This window comes from Argiope bruennichi, chromosome 1 (genome assembly GCF_947563725.1).
Source record: "Argiope bruennichi chromosome 1, qqArgBrue1.1, whole genome shotgun sequence".
In the NCBI taxonomy this organism is placed as follows: Eukaryota; Metazoa; Arthropoda; class Arachnida; order Araneae; family Araneidae; genus Argiope; species Argiope bruennichi.
In genome coordinates this window covers 119,976,534-119,997,600 of record NC_079151.1, presented here as the reverse complement: position 1 = coordinate 119,997,600, position 21,067 = coordinate 119,976,534, and positions in this window count along the sequence as shown.

Genomic DNA, 21,067 nt, shown 5'->3' with positions numbered 1-21,067 from the left:
AGGGTGTGAAAACGATAACTTGAATGAGCAACAAGATTAAAAATAAAACTTGGTATGCTAAAATTTGGGGTGAAAAAAGGGGAGACAAAAACGTTTTTTCTCAAAAAATTTCATCCAAAATATGACAAACATTTTGAAATTCAATGTTAAAAAACCACACACAACACTTAATTCTTCTAAATCTAAATACTTTAGAGTTGTAGCGTTCGCACACTAAAAACAAATCAGGCATAGTTTCTTGAAACCAAGGTTATCTAAAACATGGATAAACATTAAAACCTAGATTTTGAATTTTTTTTAAGGTTACAGTGAACACTCTCTCTATACTTCGTATTGAAGAAAGTAATAACTTCATGTACAGTTTTATCATTAAGAATATAGATTTGGATTAAATTTAGACAAATCTGTCAGAATGTTCATTGTCTTTAAATCTGTATATTCGCCTGTGTGTGAATTTGGTAACTCAAAAATGAATGATTTAGAGATATAAAATTTTTTATAGGATTTTGTAATAAAAATTGTATATCTACATCAATTTTGGTTACAAATAAAAGAAAATAAGCTACAAAATGCACATTTGGTTTGCTTTCATATACTATAACCCACAAATACGCTCTCTATCTTGTCAGTATTCTCTAATATCGAGGAGAGAGTGATTGTTACTCTTTATTGTGTATCAATCATTAAAAATATAAACGATAGGGCTTATTGAAATTATCAAAAATTTAAACTTGCATATAGAATCTTTATAAATTTTCATGTATAAAACGTTCATTAAAAGTTTTGTGGATTCTTAATTAAGCTAAATACTGAGAGGAAAACTTTTCCAAAATCTATATTATCTAGTAGAAAAAGTTAACTAGATAAACTTGTAAATTGAAGTAGAATGAAGCAAAAAACATTAATCTTGCTTTGAGACATTATATACATAGAATTGACTGTTACATCTAGATAGTAAACGAATCATCTAGAACATCCCAGAACAGAGTTATAGCTAGCAACAATAATTACAGTTAAGAATAGACCGGATAGTCTGGTTGATAAGGCATTGGATTTTTATCCCTTTGTTTGTGAGTTCAAACCCCGCCGGCAGAAGACACCCCGTGTATGGAGTGGCTGGTGCACGTATAAGTCTCTCGTGGCCACAAAGTATCCATGTCGTGTACAATACCATTGGGGGTTCTGGTTCAGGAGTGATCGTTCTCTGATTTAGGTCTAAATTACGATCTATGGATGAGTGAAAGAAATGTATGAACGAAGTCCGTCCTGTAAGAAGGATTGGGACGCATGAGTAGCTAAGTCGTACTCTTGGCCCTGGATGGCGCTACTGAAACAGAAGACGCTCTCTCGGCTTAAAATGACATATGGCAAGTGCTAACTATGACAAATGCCATAAGAAACAACAGTACAGTTAATAATAATAATCTGGACAAATAATTTAGAAGAAAGGAAAAAATAAAAGGAAACAAAGGAAACGTTCACACACCTCTTTTGCAACTGAATTTGAACCAACTATCTGTCACGGTTTCACATAATAAATAAAATTCGCTACTATATTATTGAATTATCTAATTTATAACTTTTCTTAATAATTTTCATTACTTAGCTCATGATCTAATTACTCATTAGTCTGATAATTATTTATTATCACTTTATTACATTATCTCTCCTTTTATGTATCTACACAAGTAAACAAAAACAAACGTTTTACACATGCTTTCATCAATGGATATATGTAGTTTATACAGAATAATTAGTAGAAATAAGTTATATTTTATGAAATCGAGTTTCAAATACTCGAAATGTCGTGGTCTTGGAGTAAATATTAAATATTTACTGTTATATGACAGTTTTGAATGTTTAGTAAGAAATTCTTAACAAATATTTAATAATAACCACTGTTTTCTAATTATTTCTTCCGTCTACCACAGATTCGTAAACACTATACTCTTGAATAACATTATCTGTAATTATAAGATGCATTAATTCGTTGTAATAACTCGCAATATATTAATTCTGAAGTTAAGTTTTATTAAATAAACATTGTAATGTTTCTTATTTATTTCGGTTCGTTCCATTGTGTCTGTTATATTACTTATCAAAAAATACTTAAAATGAGTCATTTGTTTATCTTTTTAAGAATTTTTAAAACTATAATGAGTCATTTATTGATGCTTTATAAAGGACTTAGAAAACCACAAATGTCTCATGCAAGTTTTTTTAAAAGAAAATCACAACGAGTCATTCACTTGTTAGAAAAAAAAATCTGACATTCATTTATTTCTTAAGAAATTAGAAAATTCCAAATGATTATATTGTTTAAGTTTTTAAAAAGGAAAACCACAAATAAGTCATTCATTTACGTTTCTTACGAGTTTAGAAAACTATAAATATGTCATTCAATTAAATTTTTTAAGAAAGATAGCCATGATGTGTCATTCATTCGTGTTTTCTTTTGATATTAGAAGACCAAGTAATTTAAATCGAGTAAAATTTAAATATGTAATCGTGAAAAATATTTACATTTTCAGACTTGCAGTAAAATTACTAACTAGCAAAACCGAGATTTAATTTGGCAAAAAAATGAAGTGATGTTTTCTGTTCAGCGTTTAATTTGACTAGATGAGTTTAACTAACTTTAATGATAAATTTAGTGCAAAATATCATTACAGATTAGAATACAATCTTTCATAGACTTAAAGAAATATGTATTAATCAAAACTAAAAGATGTTTTTGATTTTTATCTGACTAGAACTCCTTTAATAATGATTCTACACTTTCTGCCACCACTTTATTGTTTTATATATATGATAATCGCCGTTTTTTTTTTTTTTTCTTTTCTGTAAACAATTTTTAAAAGAATATATTTTTGAATATGGACTTCACTCTTAATTGAAATGTTTAACTTATTGAAGAATAATTAAATAAATCAAAATTTAATATCGTTCGTCTTATCAATCTGCAAATAAGATCTCGGTTTAATTAAATGCTCCATAAATCATTATTAACGTTTATAATATTGGATAAATAGATAAAAAATAATATAGTAATAAATAAAATTTGTAAATAATTCAGAGATAAATAAAATGTTTCATTTCGTAATAAATAAATAATTTCGTAATAGATAAAATTAATAAACATTTTTGTAATAAACAAAATTATAAATAATTTTTCAATAAATAAATATTTTCGTAATAAATAAAATTAATAAATATTTGTGTAATAAATAAAATTAATAAATAATTTCGTAATAAACAAAGATTATAAATAATTTTGTAATAAATAAAATTATAAATAATTTTTCAATAAATAAATAATTTCGTAATAAACAAAAACTATAAATAATTTTGTAATAAATAAAATTTAAAATAATTTTGTAATAAATAAAATTTAAAATAATTTTGTAATAAATAAAATTTAAAATAATTTTGTAATAAATAAAATTTATAAATAATTATGTAATAAATAAAATTTATAAATAATTTTGTAATAAATAAAATTTAAAATAATTTTGCAATAAATAAAATTTATAAATAATTTTGAAATAAATAATATTTAAAAATAATATTAATTTATACGTACAGGAAGATATTCATATATGCTTTAATGATATCAGTTCATCATTATATTATAAATGATAAAAAGATAGCCCAAATTTACTTTTAGAACCTATTGTACATTTTATAGAAGGAAATAATGCTGGAGTTCGCGATGTGTGGTAGGGTTCACTGAGTCCTTGAATTTAATGCTTCTTAACCTCCAGGTATTTCTATTGTTCTTATAAAGTGGCGTTAGTTTTTAGCATATATGGACATGTCTAGGGAAATACAAATGAATACGCAAATGATGTATTAATTACAATGAGTAATGTATGTATAGTATAAAATGTATTAATTACAATGGGTAAAAATACAAAAAAAAAAAAATATCAGCGTAAAAAAAAGATTTCCCATATAGGAACTTGTTGTAAATTGTGATAGATTTATTCTGGTGATCTTCCATTTATGTATGCTATATAACATTCTATTTCCTATAAATATTAAAACAATTAATTTCATTCTAAATAATTCCGCTACCGATAGATGTATAAATATTATGATAATATTACCCTGTCTACTATACATTCATATGGAATTCTAAAAGTACATTTCCCTCAAAAAATATCATCCGTTGCTCAAATATTCTTGTCTTCCCTCGAGAGATCTTCAACATTCTTCACATTTTACCTTGAACTCTCATAGGAATCCATTAAGATCTGACCACGACAAGTCCTCCACGTCAATTACCTCTCATCTCCTGAAACCTGGATTACCATATTGATTTCCATCCTATACTAAAACTGAAAGTTCAAGTGTCCTTCGAAAACAAGTATCAAAACAAATTAGTTTCCTTCCCACTTTACTCCCTCATTCATTCCTACGCTCCATCGATGACCCAACTGGGGAAAAGTATGCTTATTCTGCCTGGATGACATCACTTCAAACTATATTTATCCAGAAATTCTCATCAAGGAGGACAGTTCACTGGTCATTCACAATTCCTTCTCCCCGCACCCTAAACTACTTCTGCGAAAGTTTAATTAAATATGGATTCTGTCAGGTGTAGGCGAAAGGTAGTTAGGAATACTTTTAAATCGCGTTCCAGCTTGCCATCATCAGTGACAGAATGGCTTTAAGCGTTCTCTTCGAATCTAAATTAAAACGGGAGCCTCATTTTCCAGAGGATGAGCTATCGAGGTCATTCAATATTCACAGGAAGTTAAATTTCAGCAAGTACGCCATGATTCATTAGATGTTCTTGATTTGGTATGTAGATGATATGAATGTTCTATGTTCCAAGATGGCCGATATATGAATGTTCCATGTTTCAAGATGCCCTATATATGAATGTTCTATGTTCCAAGATGACCTATATATGAATGTTCTATGTTCCAAGATGGCTGATATATGTCACATAGATGCTTATAATGTTAATTGTCATTTTTTTATAATTTTTTTTTATAATTTTTTTGCTTTATTTTTCTTGAATTAGTAATTTCAATTTAATTTACTCACAACTAATGGTCTTAAAAATGTAGATTAAATTGGATTCCGGCTTTTAGCAGCGCAACAGCCATACATACGCATGATGTACGCCAGACATATGGTTAAAATATAAGTAGCATATCTTTATGTAATATTCTGTGAAAGTAAAAACTGATTTATAAAATTGTAGAACAATGTTTCCTAACATTATAAACAAAATGTTAAAAATGGAACAAAATGAAATGTTAAATGAGATGGTAAAACCAAATGATTTTAAAAATTAAAAAAAGGTTTTCTGAAGGAATGTTCCCCCACAAGCATTTGCATGTCCACTGATGAAGAATTAAAAAGTCTTAAACGATGGTGATAAAAATCAGGACATTCAAATCACTTGGCATCTTCAGCAGAATAGAGCTGTTGTTGTTTCTTATGACACTTGCCACGGACAAGCCCGCTGTTAAGAAGACAGCGATTTAAGCCAGAGGGAGAGCGTCTCTTGTTTTTATAGTAGCGCCAAGATTGCTACTCACGCATCACTCATTCGCTTGTACAACCCCTTTTTATAGGAGGGCACATTCACACATCTTACAGAGAGAACAACAGAAGAAAAGGCATGCCCAAACCGGGACTTGAACCCAGATCACGGGGAAGACGCGCTACCCCTATGCCAGGACGCCGGCGGAATAGAACTTGATCGCCGAATAAAAGATGTTTATGATTAAAACGTGTGCGGTCATATGGAATTTAAGCAATTTAATGGTTAGCTCTCGCACGTAAACAAACTCAGGATGAAATGATAATATGGAGTTTATTGTTCATCTGATGATTCCCTGACTCTCGCCATAATAAGTAGCAAAAAGCACTTTGTGCATCGCTGTACAGAATATCTTGCTGTAAAACAAAAGACGAACTTTTTGCTGCATTATCGGTCGTCTCGTTACCAATTATTCCACCATGACTAGGAATCCAGCAAAGAAGTGTTTGAAACTCTCTGTTTAATAGAGTCCTTAAAAGACCCAGGATTTCCAGGGCAAACTGGATGAATCTGATTTTGAAATGTGGAAAATATTTTCAATGAACTCACGCTGTCAGTATATATACAAAATTTATGCTTAGAGGAGAGTGAAATCCTCTGAAGAGCATAAAAAATTGCTAATAATTCAACAGGTAGAACTGAAAGAAATGTATCTAGACGGTAACTGAATGTATTGGTATCAAAAACAATACCGCAACCTACGTGACCATCTGACTTCGAACCATCCATAAAATTTTCAAGTAATCTGAATACTGACAGAGATGAGAATTGAACAGATTCTGGTAGACAATAGGGGCAGTACTCTGCTTCTCATAATCAGAGAAAAAATTTTAAAAATAAAAATAAGGAATATTCTAGGTAGAGAGGTTGCGTCTGCAGATATCAGCATTTCTTCAGTTGTTTTTAGGAATTTTTGAATCCTTCATTTACGTAAACATTACTTTTGTTAAAGCTTTAAAATTAACATAATGCCATTCTATGTACCCTATGCTTATAAAATTGAGTTACCTAACCAAATGGATGAGCACAAGATAGAAAGTAAAGAAGTGGAAGAAAGAAAGAAAGAAACGGCAAACCATCCAGAGATCTCCTCAGAGAATGCCATCGGTGTCACATCTTGCACAGCAGTGAATTAATCTTTTAGCGAAGTATTAATTAAATGAAGGGAACAAATATACCTAAAAACAAATGGTGGCAATGGGTTGAATTTACAGAGAAATGTTGATATTTACAGACATAAACTCTTTATAATTTTGAAGCCATTAGTTAAGGGAAAACTATACAGAGATTACTAATTGAAGATAAAAAAGAAGAAAAAAAATAAGAAATGATAAAAATTGATAAATAACATTGTAAGCATCTATATGATATATATAAACATATTGATAAACATTGTAAAAAAGGAGGATCTGTAGATACTGTCTGGGTCCTGTGGTTTTGATTTCTGTTTTCCTTTGTGAGAGTGTTGTTCGTTGGCTCTGTGGGGTATTAAGTTACGCAGGAATAATTTAGACTGATTTTGACGAAAGACATTTTGGTCTTACCTATTTTTTAGTCTTGAAAAGATCTTGGTATTTGTGAATATGATTTACTATAGTGTGAATCTTGTCTTGAGAAAAGGTATTCGATTCCAGAAAGTGACTTCAATGGGATTCTCTGTGGAGATCCCTGGATGATTTGACATTCGTTTCTTTCTTTTTCCACTTCTTTTCCTTCCATCTTAAGCTCATCGAATTAGTTATCATTAAAATATGTCAAAATTTTTATCATCTTCTACTGGAGTATTATATTATATCTATAAAAATATCAAAATCTAACAGAACTTAAATCTTATTTATTCATCTGACCATAGGAATTATTTTTATGTATATTTCATACTTTTATGCTAAAGGTTGTATATACAGGGTTATCAATAAAGTCAATTTAAGTCTTTTAAATTGAAAACGGCGTCTCATACAGTCAAGAAAGTAACTTGCACTTATAGTCAAGTGACTATGCTGAATTTATTGAGACTGATTACAATGAATCCTTGCTGCGAAATACAAAGAAATAACTGAAAAAATAAAGCTATAACAAAAAGTACAATTGGAGAAATTTGCGCTATATCATAATTAAAACATAGGGAAAATTTCACACAGTGGTATGGAAATTTGGAAGTGATATTTGCGATTAAAATTAAGAACTTTTAGTGATCTGAGAAACGGCTCGTTCTGAAATTGAAAAATGCATTCTTCAGAAATATTATACAGTTTTTTCGAGTTACGCAGTGGCGAAAGTAACTTTTAAGCAATGAAGAAAGCAAAAAAAAATATAAAACAAACAGGAAAACACACTTGGAGGCAGAAAGAATTCAGAAGCCTTTTTCAGAGGCAGAAATCGGAGACTTTTTCAAGTCATGTAAGTTCCTAATTTTAATTACAAATATTCCCACCAATTTTATAATAACTCAATTGAATTTTTTCTGTATTTTTTTATTATGTTATAGCGTACAGGTGGTTATCAAAATAAGGGAAACACCTATACACCTGTGAATAAAAGTGACATTTTTAATGCGCTTTGTAAGCATTAAAATATAATAATAGCTACAAGTTTTTTTTTAAAGCAATGTATATATTCTGGTAGTATGCATCAGCTTTATTGAAGTTCTGTAATTCTTGGATTTCTTTAAAAAGCGTAAAATATCGGACTTCTCGGATTTTCAAATATGCCAAATTGTAGGAGCCCGTCTAGCTGGAGAAAATGTGACCAAAACATTCCAACTTTCAGGCGTTTCTAAAGGCATTATATCTAAAGTCATGTGAGCATACACACAGTGCAGCAAGACAAGCCTAGCAAAGAAAATACTGGGAGGAAAGAGAAGCTCAGTGAAAGTGACGACGGGTATTGAAGCGGATTGTGATGTCTAAAAAGCGAACAATAATTGCAGCAAAGTGACCACAGAGCTCAATACCCATTTGGATTCTCCAGTGTCAGTGATTACAGTTACATGGAACCTTCATAAACAGATTATTTATGGCAGAGCAGCAATTCCCAAGCCACTTGTCACAAATGTTATTGGAAAACGTCGTCTACAGTAGTGTTACACTCACAAAACCTGGTCGATTGATAAGTGGAAGAAAGTAATATAGTTTGACGAAACGCGTTTCACACGTTTCTCTACAACAGGACGGGTGCATGTTTGGAGGACACCTGCACAAACGTATGATCGTAATTATCCCCTTCCAACTGTCATACACAGAGGTGGATTTATCATGATGCAAGCAGCCATGTCGTAGTTTTCTGCGGAACCAATCGTAACCCTCAAAAGAAGGATCACTGGGGAGAAGTATAGAGAAATTTTAGCTGACCAGGTCCATCTTATTATGAAAACTTAGTTTCCTGCAGAGATGGAATTTTCCAGGATGATAATGCAACTATCCAAGCAGCGAGACTTGCCCACTCATGGTTTGATGAACACGAGGATGAAGTTAAACATATGCCTCTGCCCGCACAATCATCCGACTTCAATATAATCGAACCGTTATGAACTATTTCAGAGACTTCAATACGGAATCAATATCCTCTACCGGTATCTCTCCAAGAAATTTCATAATATTGCTAGGAAGAATGGTGCAATATTCCTCTAAACATTATTCAACACTTGTATGAATCGATTCCTAGGCGAATCCAAACTGTGTTACATGCCAAAGGCGATCCTACACCATACTAATAAAGGATTCTTTATAAATCTAAGGTGTTTCCATTATTTTGATAACCACCTATATATCTTTATAATCAGACTGGTATTTGGACGATTTTATTATTTTTGTAATTGTCTTATTCCGCGCTAGGGGCGCTGTAAACTGCCTCAATACATTAATATTAGCCATTTTACTATAGGTACCAATTACTTTCCTGGTTACATGGCACGCCGTTCTGATTTTAAAGGGTTTAAAAGGACTTTATCGATCACTCTGTATATGCATTTATGCTACTTTTATGTTGCATAATCATGATCTCTTATAAGGACGAATAGACGAATAATGTAAAACAGTCCCTGAAGTGAATCAAAGGTTATTACTGTGGACAAAAGCTTGAATATTTGAGGTCATTATATATATTCGTGAACTTACAATATTAATAAATATTATGCAGTATTTCAGAATTAGGAAAATTATTTTTTAAATTTACAATTTATACATAGGAAGAAAAAAGGTTAAATTTAAAATTTAAACATAGAAAGAAAAAAGAGTTACTTCTTGTATAGTAGCTTTATTTTTGTGTTAAAAATTTCCATAAATATATTTTTTTTTACTTTTTATTAGAAGCTTATTTTAATTATGGTATTAAAAATAATCTCTCTTTGAATTTAAATTTATCAATAATCTAAAAGTTTTTTGATTTTATAAGAGATTTTACAAAAACCGTATCTACTTCAAAATATTTATCCATTCTGAAAAGTAAGAGGAATAAACAGAAAAGCGATATATATCTGTTCTCAAAAACCTTTTCATATCTTTTACAAAAATAGGAGAATATTGAGCTTTTTAATCTGAATTTGAGATACAAGACTCTGAATGGAAAATTGATTCCTTTACCAAAACAGCTATGTACTTTTGTACTTTTTAAATTAAATGTGAGCTTAAAAACTATATTTAGCTGCCCAGAAGTACGCCTTTCTAAATTGAATTGAAAACAAGAATATTCAAATACCGAGTTCTATAGAATATTTCTAAAGTTTGAAATGCAAACATGAAAGATAACGAATGTACTGAAAAAAACAACAACTAAAAAACTTGTCAAGTCCTGTTTATTTAGTGTTTAAAAGTCAAATAACACTCGTATTGACTTCTGTAGTTAATTTTATTCTTTATAAATACCTTTAAATATTCATCAAAGTCCACTGGAATTGCATATTCATTGAATTGAAAGCATTTATGAATTTGAATAAGTATTGACTTCCACTTTAGTTCTTTTTTTTTTATCTAAACCTTTGAAATAGTTGTCGGAGAAATAAAACTCGCAGGAAACTTGCCGGAAGCTGAGCAACAACAATCCTTGCAGTATTTCCAGTTGGCATGAATTCGCCATATTTGAGCAGACACTCCACATCCGAACTGATCGCTAAAGCAACTGCCCGGGGGTATGAAACGATACAAAAGGGCAGTCCCGGATCCCCCCAAAAAACACACGAAACTCCCTAACACACACGTTTATATATTCTTTTAAAGATGAAAAGGGGAATGGTAAAGAAAACAATAAACATATCTAAAATAAAACTCACAATTCTTCTTCAACTCCTTACCCTACCATTCTACTCACGTATCGCAAAGTGATATCTGTATTGACTTTGGCAAAACGTGTTCGGAGCACAGAAGTTCAATATTTACATAAGGCCTTTAGCTTCTACCCATTCACCCCCCCCCCCCCAGTGCTTCGTCTTGCTCCCCCCGTGCTTTTCAATATATTCTGTTTGGGGAATAGTAGAAGTTGTTTTATCTTTTTAGGAGCCAAGCCCATGAAGTTGCTCAATATGGGAAGTATGTTTTTATTTTAGCTAAGAGTATATAACCAGCTTTTCTTATTTTCCGTTAAGACGGGAATTTTCAATCATACAACAGCCTATTTTTGAAATAAAGTCTCTGTTTTATCAGGTTGGTTTAACAAAATTCACTTGTTTTATTTTTTCTGTTAAATAATGGAAGACTTAATTTTTCCTTTTCTCTATAAGACTTTTATCCAATAGAAAGTTACGTTCTATAACTTCCATTTCTATTGGTTTATTTTGATCTAGAGAGTTCGGGTAGGTTAATAAAGTTTTGTTTCAGCATTTTGGTGAACAAATAAATCTAATGTACATTAAAATATGTGGCTTTTGATTGCATGGTGCAGAAAGTTACGGATCTGTTGTTCAAGTTTATCAGTTTGATGCATTACATTGTAACATTTGATGTTGGGGATATGTTTGTGTGGTGGTGGTGGTTGTGGGCATTTTTGGTACGTGAATGAATTTCTAGTAACAATAAAGGTGAAAGTGTGTGTGCGAGTTTGTAAGGGCGTAGGTACATTAAAGAACAGATTGTTTGACGTAGATGAAAGGTTATCAAACTTTTAAACATCGCAAACAACTTTTTAGAAACCGAGTTTTTAGCGACCTATTTCATTCTAGAAAATGGAATATTTTCAAGAGTTGAATCTCAAAATGTCCTTACGAAAGAGGTTTTATATACTAAAATGCAAATTTTGTGGTGAATGAAATACTTGTTATCAAATCTAATTTTATAAAACTATTTCTAATGTATGCTTTGATGATAAATTTAATTCCATTTTACATTTTTGAAAAATGTGTAAAAAAAACTTACGCATTCAAGATTTTGCTTGGACTCATCAAATATTGATTTACGAACCACTAGTTTAGTTGCACAGTTTGAGAACATATTATCACAGAGATTTCAAATTTAGAACATATACTCTTTTGATGCATATCGAACGAATTTTTCGGGAATTTTAAATTAAAATTGTTTAACTAAACTTAAAGATATCGAGAATCAAGGTATTATTTTAAATATAGTGTCTATATATGGAAATTTTTAATACCAATTCGCGATCATTTGATTCGACTCCATTGATGAAGGTCATATAAAACGATGCAGATGCAAAGTTATTAAAATAATACAGCTTTTAACTCGGTTGCTACTGTTTAAAAATATTTATTTAAGGAATCAAAACATAGATTTATGTATAAAATTTAACTGAAATTAAATAAAAACATTATTCCAGAAGAAATACAGGGTGTTCATTAATTATTGTCGGGGTTTCCGTACCTCATAACTTTCGAATAAAAAATATTACGCAAAAACCGATTACGTATTCGTAAATTACAACTCAAAGAATTTTATTAAGGATATTAAAGTGTAAAGCTTGCACAATTTGTACTTTGTAGGCATTCAGCTGAAGGCGATTATGTATTCGTAAATTCGCTGAACAAATTTTGACTCGAATTGAGGATGATGAAAATGGTTCTTCAGTGACGAATCCACTTTTCATGTGTCAGAAAAAGTGAATAAACATAACTATAGAATATGGGTCTCGGAGAACCCTCACGATTATCAAAAGTCAAAATTTGTTCAACGAATTTATGAATACATAATCGCCTTCAGCTGAATGCCTACAAAGTACAAATTGTGCAAGCTTTACACTTTAATATCCTTAATAAAATTCTTTGAGTTGTAATTTACGAATACTTAATCTTTTTTTGCGTAATATTTTTTATTCGAAATTTATGAGGTACGGAAACCCCGACAATAATTAATGAACACCCTATAGATTGTCGCCAAATGTGGGCGCGGAAAACGACAAAGAAGTGGTATACATTCCAGCCGGTTTCATCTAGAATTATTTAATTTGGTACAAATAAACACTGGCGGACGGAAATGTGCACATTCCAGATTTTTAAAAATATAAAATGGAATTTCAATTAATTCAAAATTAAGCAAGGTATTGACATTCTTTCGTGATAACTTCTGAAAATAGTATTGCATAGAAATAATTTTTGTGCAGTGAAAAATTTTAATACCAATTCTGAAAGATCATTTTGTAGTTCAATTTTTTTAATGTTGCCAGTTTAGTTTCTGTGTAATTTTTATTGAATTTTGGGAAAAAAATTAGTGATATTTTCAACATTTTCATTATTGTAATGAAATTAAAGCTTTTAATATTATATTATTAATTACTTAATAGAGTTAATTTCTTTCATTATTGAAAGCTAAGGAAGATATAGTCAATTATTAACATAACTGACGTGCAGAGTGAGGAAGAGAAACTCCAGTATCGCTAAAGATATTTATATGATAGATTGACCCACGATTATGTTTTTAATGGCATTATAGTACCATAGGACATGGCTCCATAAGGAATGTTTCTATTTACAAGAAATAGAAAAGGCGCTTTTCTATTAAAATAAAAAGACTTTTACGACTATCATATTCGATGCTTAAAACTTTTCTTGAATGGAATCATGAAGTTATGCATAAGAGATTTAACTGAAACTAAACAAAGAAAAAAATATTAATAACAAAAATCTGGTCACCAAAAAATGTTGACTTATAATATTTTACTCAAAACAAATGTCATTGTTATAATACTGGCATGCTGCAGACATGCGATTAATTATTAAATAATGCGAAAGAAATCGTTTGCGATTTGCATCTTGGTCGTCGGATGTTGGCAGCAGAAAAATCGTAAGAAAATATAAACCAATACGATAGTTCAATCTTGAATTGATATTATAAATTAAAACATTATAAAAAATTAAATGCAAAATAACATAACAGAGCAAAATAGAATGTATAATAGAGGAAAATAATTGAATGCAGCATACTTAACATTATACTGATAGAGAGAAATATTTGAATTTCCATTTGGAATTATAATGTGAATGAGTCTCCGCTAAAATCTCTTTTCAATTTTGCTGAAGTAATGTGGAAATACTTTTTTAAACTTAAAATGATGGCTGCTAAGAAGAGAAAGCGAATTAAATGTCTGACGAATTCTAAAAAGCATACAAAATAAAATAATCAGATTAAAAATAAAAAAATAAAATATGGAATAAACGTTATTTCAGAAATCGAAAGATCTAAAGGTGACAAAGAAGTGTGTATTTTAATAATACGTTTGATATCTTTTCTTTTAGGGCTATTTATCCATAAAATTGGACAATCCCTCATGATTAGTAATCGAATTCTTTCAATAGTAAAAAGTTAAAAAAGAATAATCTTTAGAATCTAACAACTAATAAATTAATAATTTTTCATTAATAATCAATCCTCTTAAAATTAATTATTTATGAATATCAAAAGTATCCAAATATTTTTGAGTAATACTTTATATGGGTTTAATTTTATTCTAAATAATAGAATAATAATTATTCTGTTTCTTGTAATAAACATTTAAGCTTACACCTCAAACAAACCATTATTCAATAATTTTTCCAATATGTAAGAAGAAGAAAATGGAATTGCCTTTAAAGTATAAAATACTTTCAATGGAATGATTTCAAGTATACAGGGTGTCCCAAAAAAATGTATACACATTTTAGCAGCTGATAACTAAGTTATTTCTTCTTTCTTTACTGACTGAACCCATTGAACCGAGTGATGGCAGACAGACTTGGATTCGAAGAAAGGAAATTTATTCTAAAATGCTACTGGAAGTATGAAAATGCAGTAGAAGTGCAAAGATAATTTAAGAGGGAGTTTAACAAAGAACCACCTACACGTGTTACCATCACTCGAATTAGAAATAAGTTTGAAGCTGATGGAACTGTTCAGGACGTCCATAAACCTGCAACAGTTGTTCAATTGAGGGCAACCATTGAACATGAATGTACGAATATCCCAAGGGAATTGTTCCATCATGTGTGTTATTCCATCGCTTCGTGTTGTCAGCAGTGTCTGGAGCAGAACGGACATCAGTTTGAGAACATGCGATAACAAGACAATAGAATGATATTTGTAGAATCTTTTACATGTTGAAAATTATTCAAATTATAATAAACCCCAAATTTACAATTATTTAAAGTGTGTATACATTTTTTGGGAAGCTGAAATTGTGGAAAACCTTTGGAAAATAAAGATTTGAAGACACATAATAGCAATGGTATTTGCAATAATACCCTAAAGTTATGTATCATTTTAAAGATAATGTAACCAAATATGTAATGCAATAAATTATGTTAAATTATCATATATTTTTTTTTGAAGTTATAAGTAAACAACTCTCTAAAGAACTGGTAAAAAACGGCTCACCTTGCTTTAATTTATAAGACCTAGCTTTTCTTCCTCTGGCTTTTCTTCTTAATGCAACCAATGAACAGGAGTACTCAATCTGCCAATGAGGTGGCAATTTTTGTCAGTAGAATTTCTCCATTGATTTCATGTTTTGTAGCTGAGAGAAGAACATTTTTGTGATTGCTAACAGATCGGTCACTTTTTTGGTGTGTTATTGTGTATTTTTTGTGAATTGTGTATTATTTTGAGTGTGTGTATTTTGTGAATTGTGTATTATTTTGAGTGTGTGTATTTTGTGAATTGTGTATTATTTTGAGTGTGTGTATTTTGTGAATTGTGTATTATTTTGAGTGTGTGTATTTTGTGAATTGTCAAAACTAAAGCATAAAAATTAGCACAAAGTGTTGATTGATTGATCAACTAAAAAGCTTATTAAGATCTTAAATTCAGCCTTATTAGTGCAAGAAGAAGTATTTATTTGTAACGAATCTTTGTCTGCAAGATAGAAAAAAAAATCATCTGGGAATATGCAAAGTAAAATGGCACAATACTGTGAAGTTGAATGCGAGGAACATTAGATGGAGATTTTTTTTATATTGTATTTTTTCTATTGTATTGTGTATTATTTTGAGTGTGTATATTTTGTGAATTGTCAAAACTAAAGCATAAAAATTAGCACAAAGTGTTGATTGATTGATCAACTAAAAAGCTTATTAAAATCTTAAATTAAGCCTTATTAGTGCAAGAAGAAGTATTTATTTGTAACGAATCTTTGTCTACAAGATAGAAAAAAATCATCTGGGAATATGCAAATTAAAATGGCACAATACTCTGTGAAGTTGAATGCGAGGAACATTCGATGAAAATTGCAGAAAACATGTCCACATTTAACAATTAATCGAAAATAACATTTTAAATCCGAAACAATTTTCAGAAAGGTTCCGTTAGTTTTCATAGCATATTATTCAAAATGATATCATAGTATTGATCGAAAATTTCTATCCGAAATATAAAATTCTTATTATTATTATTTTAAAATAAATCTATCATTTTATTGTCTGATATAATTTTTCTACTTGAAATCAACTTATTAAAGATTTTCTTCAATTTTTATTTATATTTGAGCATGACAAATTCTTTTGAGTATACACAACCTTTTTTTCAACTAATTTATATAGTGCCAACGATAGAGTCATAAATGTGAAAAATAAATAAGGTTATTGAAATTCATTTCATTTTTTTACATAAAAGTTAAATTTCCATTTTCCTATTTTGACCGCTATTTCTGAATTGTTTAATAATAATTTTTAATACAACTACAAAAACTTTTTTTCTAACAGAATGCTGTCTGATTAAATTCATCAAAATCACCAAAGATTCAGATTATTTTTCAAACTTGACGAGAAATTCTAAGAATAAATGAAATACCCAATCTTGGTTACAATTATATTTGCTTCCAGCAGTTTCACATTAATTAACAATTGACAAAAAAAAAACTCTTCTCTGAAGTTGTTGGTATTTTATTTGTCAAACGAATTAGGTGAACAGAATAAAATTTGATAAAAGAAGTAGTTTTTTTTTCGAGTATTTATATTAATTAAAATAATTTTTACTTTGATATTTGTTAATTGGGAAACAATATATAAAATACTAGAAAATCTTGCAAACTTAATAAAGCTTAGTAAATACACTTAATAAACAAGACATAATCTTAAATAGTAATGTGATGACTACAAATAATAAAGAAATATTATAGTTCTTATTTTCATACTTAACTACAATAAAGATAAAAGAGTTTTAACTAAATTAAAATGAAAATAGTTAATTATTTTCATGTCATAAATTTCTAACTAATTTCCTAACATTCTAAGAGAAGAGAAGAATAAAAAAAGAACAATAACTCGAGTACTTTAGTTGCATATGTATTCAAGTAGTAACTTCAAACGTATCTTACAACTTGGATTCACCTTACCAAGTGAGAATGCAAAATAAAAAAAAAATACATTCATTTTAAAAAAAGTGTTTCTCAAGTGTTCCTTTTACACCAATTTGTTTGAGTTTCGAAAAACACTTCTGTCAGCTTGCCTTGATAATTATGCTCGTTTGGCACATTCCATTATTTTTTTCCTCAGTTCAGTTCAGTTCTTTACGCTGCGATGAACAAAGGAATTCTGAGTAGCAGACGATACTTCAATTCTCATAAATTTCAAGTGGAAAACCGCATTGTCGAAGCAATTGCCTCTCTTCTTCTCCTATAAAAGAAAATACAGCTGCCAAAAACTGGATAAATAAAAGCTTCGAAATGAAGTCTATACTTCTCGGCGTGTATATTTATATATACCTCCCTTGTTTCGTTAGTAAAGAGCTTTTAAAAAACCATAAAGAAAGTTAAAAAAAATATATATCAAGCATTCTTACAGCTGTGGAAGCACTTAAGGGACTAATTATAAGGCTCTGGTGTAGTTACAAAATTTTTAATTAGAAATCCGTGAACGCGTAAAAAGTTTTCTTGATTTTCATTTTCATCATTATCTTTTCGTAAGCTTGATTGAAGTTTGTGAAACAGCGTGAAAAAAATAACCAAAAAAGCAGTCAACTTTCGTTTTACTTTTTTCCTAATTTTTATAATTTTTTTTTTTCTCCACGAATAAAAACTAATAATTTATTTGAACCATAATGAGTGTTAAGTGCAATTAAAGATGCAACATGATTTTAAAAGAGGTTGATTATTTTTTTAAGATGAAAAAATATATTTTCCGATATTTGTTTCAAGAATGAGGTGCAGTTTGGGTAAAAAGTAAACTTTAAATAATATGACAAAGATTATCGAAACAATCATTAGAACATAAAAATTTATGTTTTAAAGATTTGCGTTTGGAAGAACTCGAATTTTGAATGACTTTTATTCCGATTGGCAGTTCAAAAGTCAAAATTATATTGTATAATGCAGTATTTATTGCTAGTGACCGTAGAAAAAAAATGCATGACATTTATTGCATTGTAGATAGTGCAATTAGAAATAAAACCAAAAATTATATTCCATTTTGAAATCTAAAATTTATTTATTTATTTATTCGCGATCGTGAGTATGAAAGCCTATAAGCACAAAGTTTATAAAAAACACTGTGGCAAATATTTAAAAGGTTCAGCACAAGAAATTGATTTAATTGACGTTCATATTATTCAAACTTCAACATTTACTTCTAGTGCTCCACTCTGCTAAATGCTAGATATTAGAATAATGAAATTTTCCTGCCGACACTTAGTCATTTGCTAGATGATGTTTCTGAATTTTGTCTGACATTTTGTGATTTTTAAGCTTTTTATATATAAGATTACATTGACTAAATGGGAATATATTTGGTTATTACTTACTTTGCATTGTTGCCATAGTTAATGTTACAAATTTGTAAACTGCTTTCGTGCGCAGTCACTTTCATGGCAAAGAAGAAAGTTTAATAATTATCTCTAACAGATGTTGAATCAATGATGTCCATGGCGATAAATTTGAATATCATTTCGAGATTTGTCGACCCAATTGGAAGTTCCTAAAACAGCTGGAATTTTATTCCTAATCTATAGGTATAGGTATAAAATTACATTTTCTTACCTTTTGGCTTGTCACGAAAATTATAAGGACAGCTGAAGTCAATTGGTTGAGCTGAACCCAAATGAATAGTTGAGCGAGTTCTCTTTGAGACCTTCATGCTGTTGCGTTATATATATATATATACAGGGTGTTTATAAAGTCCTGGACCCATTTTGATGTTTAATAACTCATAAAATAATAAAGATAGATTTAAATTAATAACATAAATGGTTAAATAGACTCAAAAAGTTTCATGACCCTTGTCCATGAACTTCCACGTGTGCCCCCTTCGTCGCACGGAGAATATCAAGTCGATAGTCAATTTCACGCCAGGTAGCGGCAAGCATGTCGGCATCCACAGAGCCATTTGCGCACATTATGGCGATTAACAATGCCAGAAACATGAAAGGATGCTTCATCGGAGAACATTATGCTCTTCAGAAAATCAGCAGCATCTTCTATCCTTCTTAGCATATCTGTTGCAAAGGCCATCCTCCTAGGCCTATCGTTCGGTTCCAAAACTTGAACAATTTGAACTTTGTATGCATGCAGTCTTAATTTTTTCTTAATAACCTTGTACACCGTCGAAATTGGCATATCCAATTCTGTTGCCGCTGATCTCACAGATATTCTAGGATTGTGTAAAAATGTCTCTCTGACACGCTCAACATCAAAATCACTTGTGCAAGGACGTCTGGAACGTTTCTTATCTTCGATACTTCCAATTTCTAGAAAATTCTTTTTCCACCGCAAGATGCTGTTTTTGGATGGAGGATCTTTTTGGTAAATTCTTCTGAAATTTCTCTGTGCTTGCACTATCGATTTCATTTCTATGAACCACCATAAAATCTGTGCTTTCTCTTGTGGTGTACGCATTCTCCTTAATATCCGCTCGAATAAAACATCACATACAAAAGTACTAGATAGAACAAACACATCAAAAGTAAACATAACATTGCAATAGTTGCCAAAAACAAAAGAGAGAAAAATGCAATTAATAAGCAGACAATATTTAGAAAAGTACAGATATTTAGAATGGAAAATGAAATTATCTGAAATTAACCACACGCTCAGACGATATTTACAAAAGTAAAAATATTCAAACCTGAAAAGGAAAATATATGAGTTATTCCATCAATAAATGCCATGAGTTTGTTTATATCTTTATTATTTTATGAGTTATTAAACATCAAAATAGGTCCGGGACTTTATAAACACCCTGTATATATATATATATATATATAATTTATTATTTGTATGCTGCTATTTTGTACACTCTTCGTCTATTCGAAGTGAAAATGCGATAAATTTCTATTAGTTGAAGAAAACCTCGGTATCCCAATCATTGCAATTATGTTGCCTATTTATCGTTTAAAATTCAATTCATTTAAATACTTATCATTTTAGATTACTTTAATAATTTTCCTTCTTTTCTCTTCCCTCTACATTTCATAATCTCAATTTTACTTGCAAATTAATTTTGCCGCTTTGCTTTTATAACTAACCAATTAGAATCTTTTCTCGTTTTATACAATGATAATATAAAATAGTATTTTCATTTGGAACGAAAGGATATCGTCCACCGATATTAGTTGACATGACTAAGTTTATATATTTTATATAAGAGGGGGTGACTCGATAGTCATCTGAAACAGCTAATTTATTATTACTAGATTAATACATTTTCCAGTGGAATGATTTGTTATAAATTCTATGAATATCTTTACTAATCAATATCATTTTTTTATTGATCTATTATTCTCGTTTGAACGTTCATTTTTCTTCTCTTGCCTACTACTTCCCCTGAGCTATCTTGCCATAAAATTAAAATCAACACAATAATTCTTTTGTTATTTATATGTTTCATTCTTCCGAGATTTCATGCTTGGAAAAATATTTTAAGTCAACTTAATTGTTAAATAAATTTTTATTCATCGGACTACATTTTTTAAATGTCTGACTGATTTCTTGCTTTGTCATTGGCAAAAAGATTTATAGATTAATCGGGATTTTTAAATTTAATGAAAATTAATTAACGCGCTCACATATGGCGGCTATAGCCGTACGATTTTCAGCGATATGTAGCTTTAGTTTAGTTTAGTTATATTAACGTCCCGTTTGAAGCTACACTAGAGCTATTTTGGGACGGAC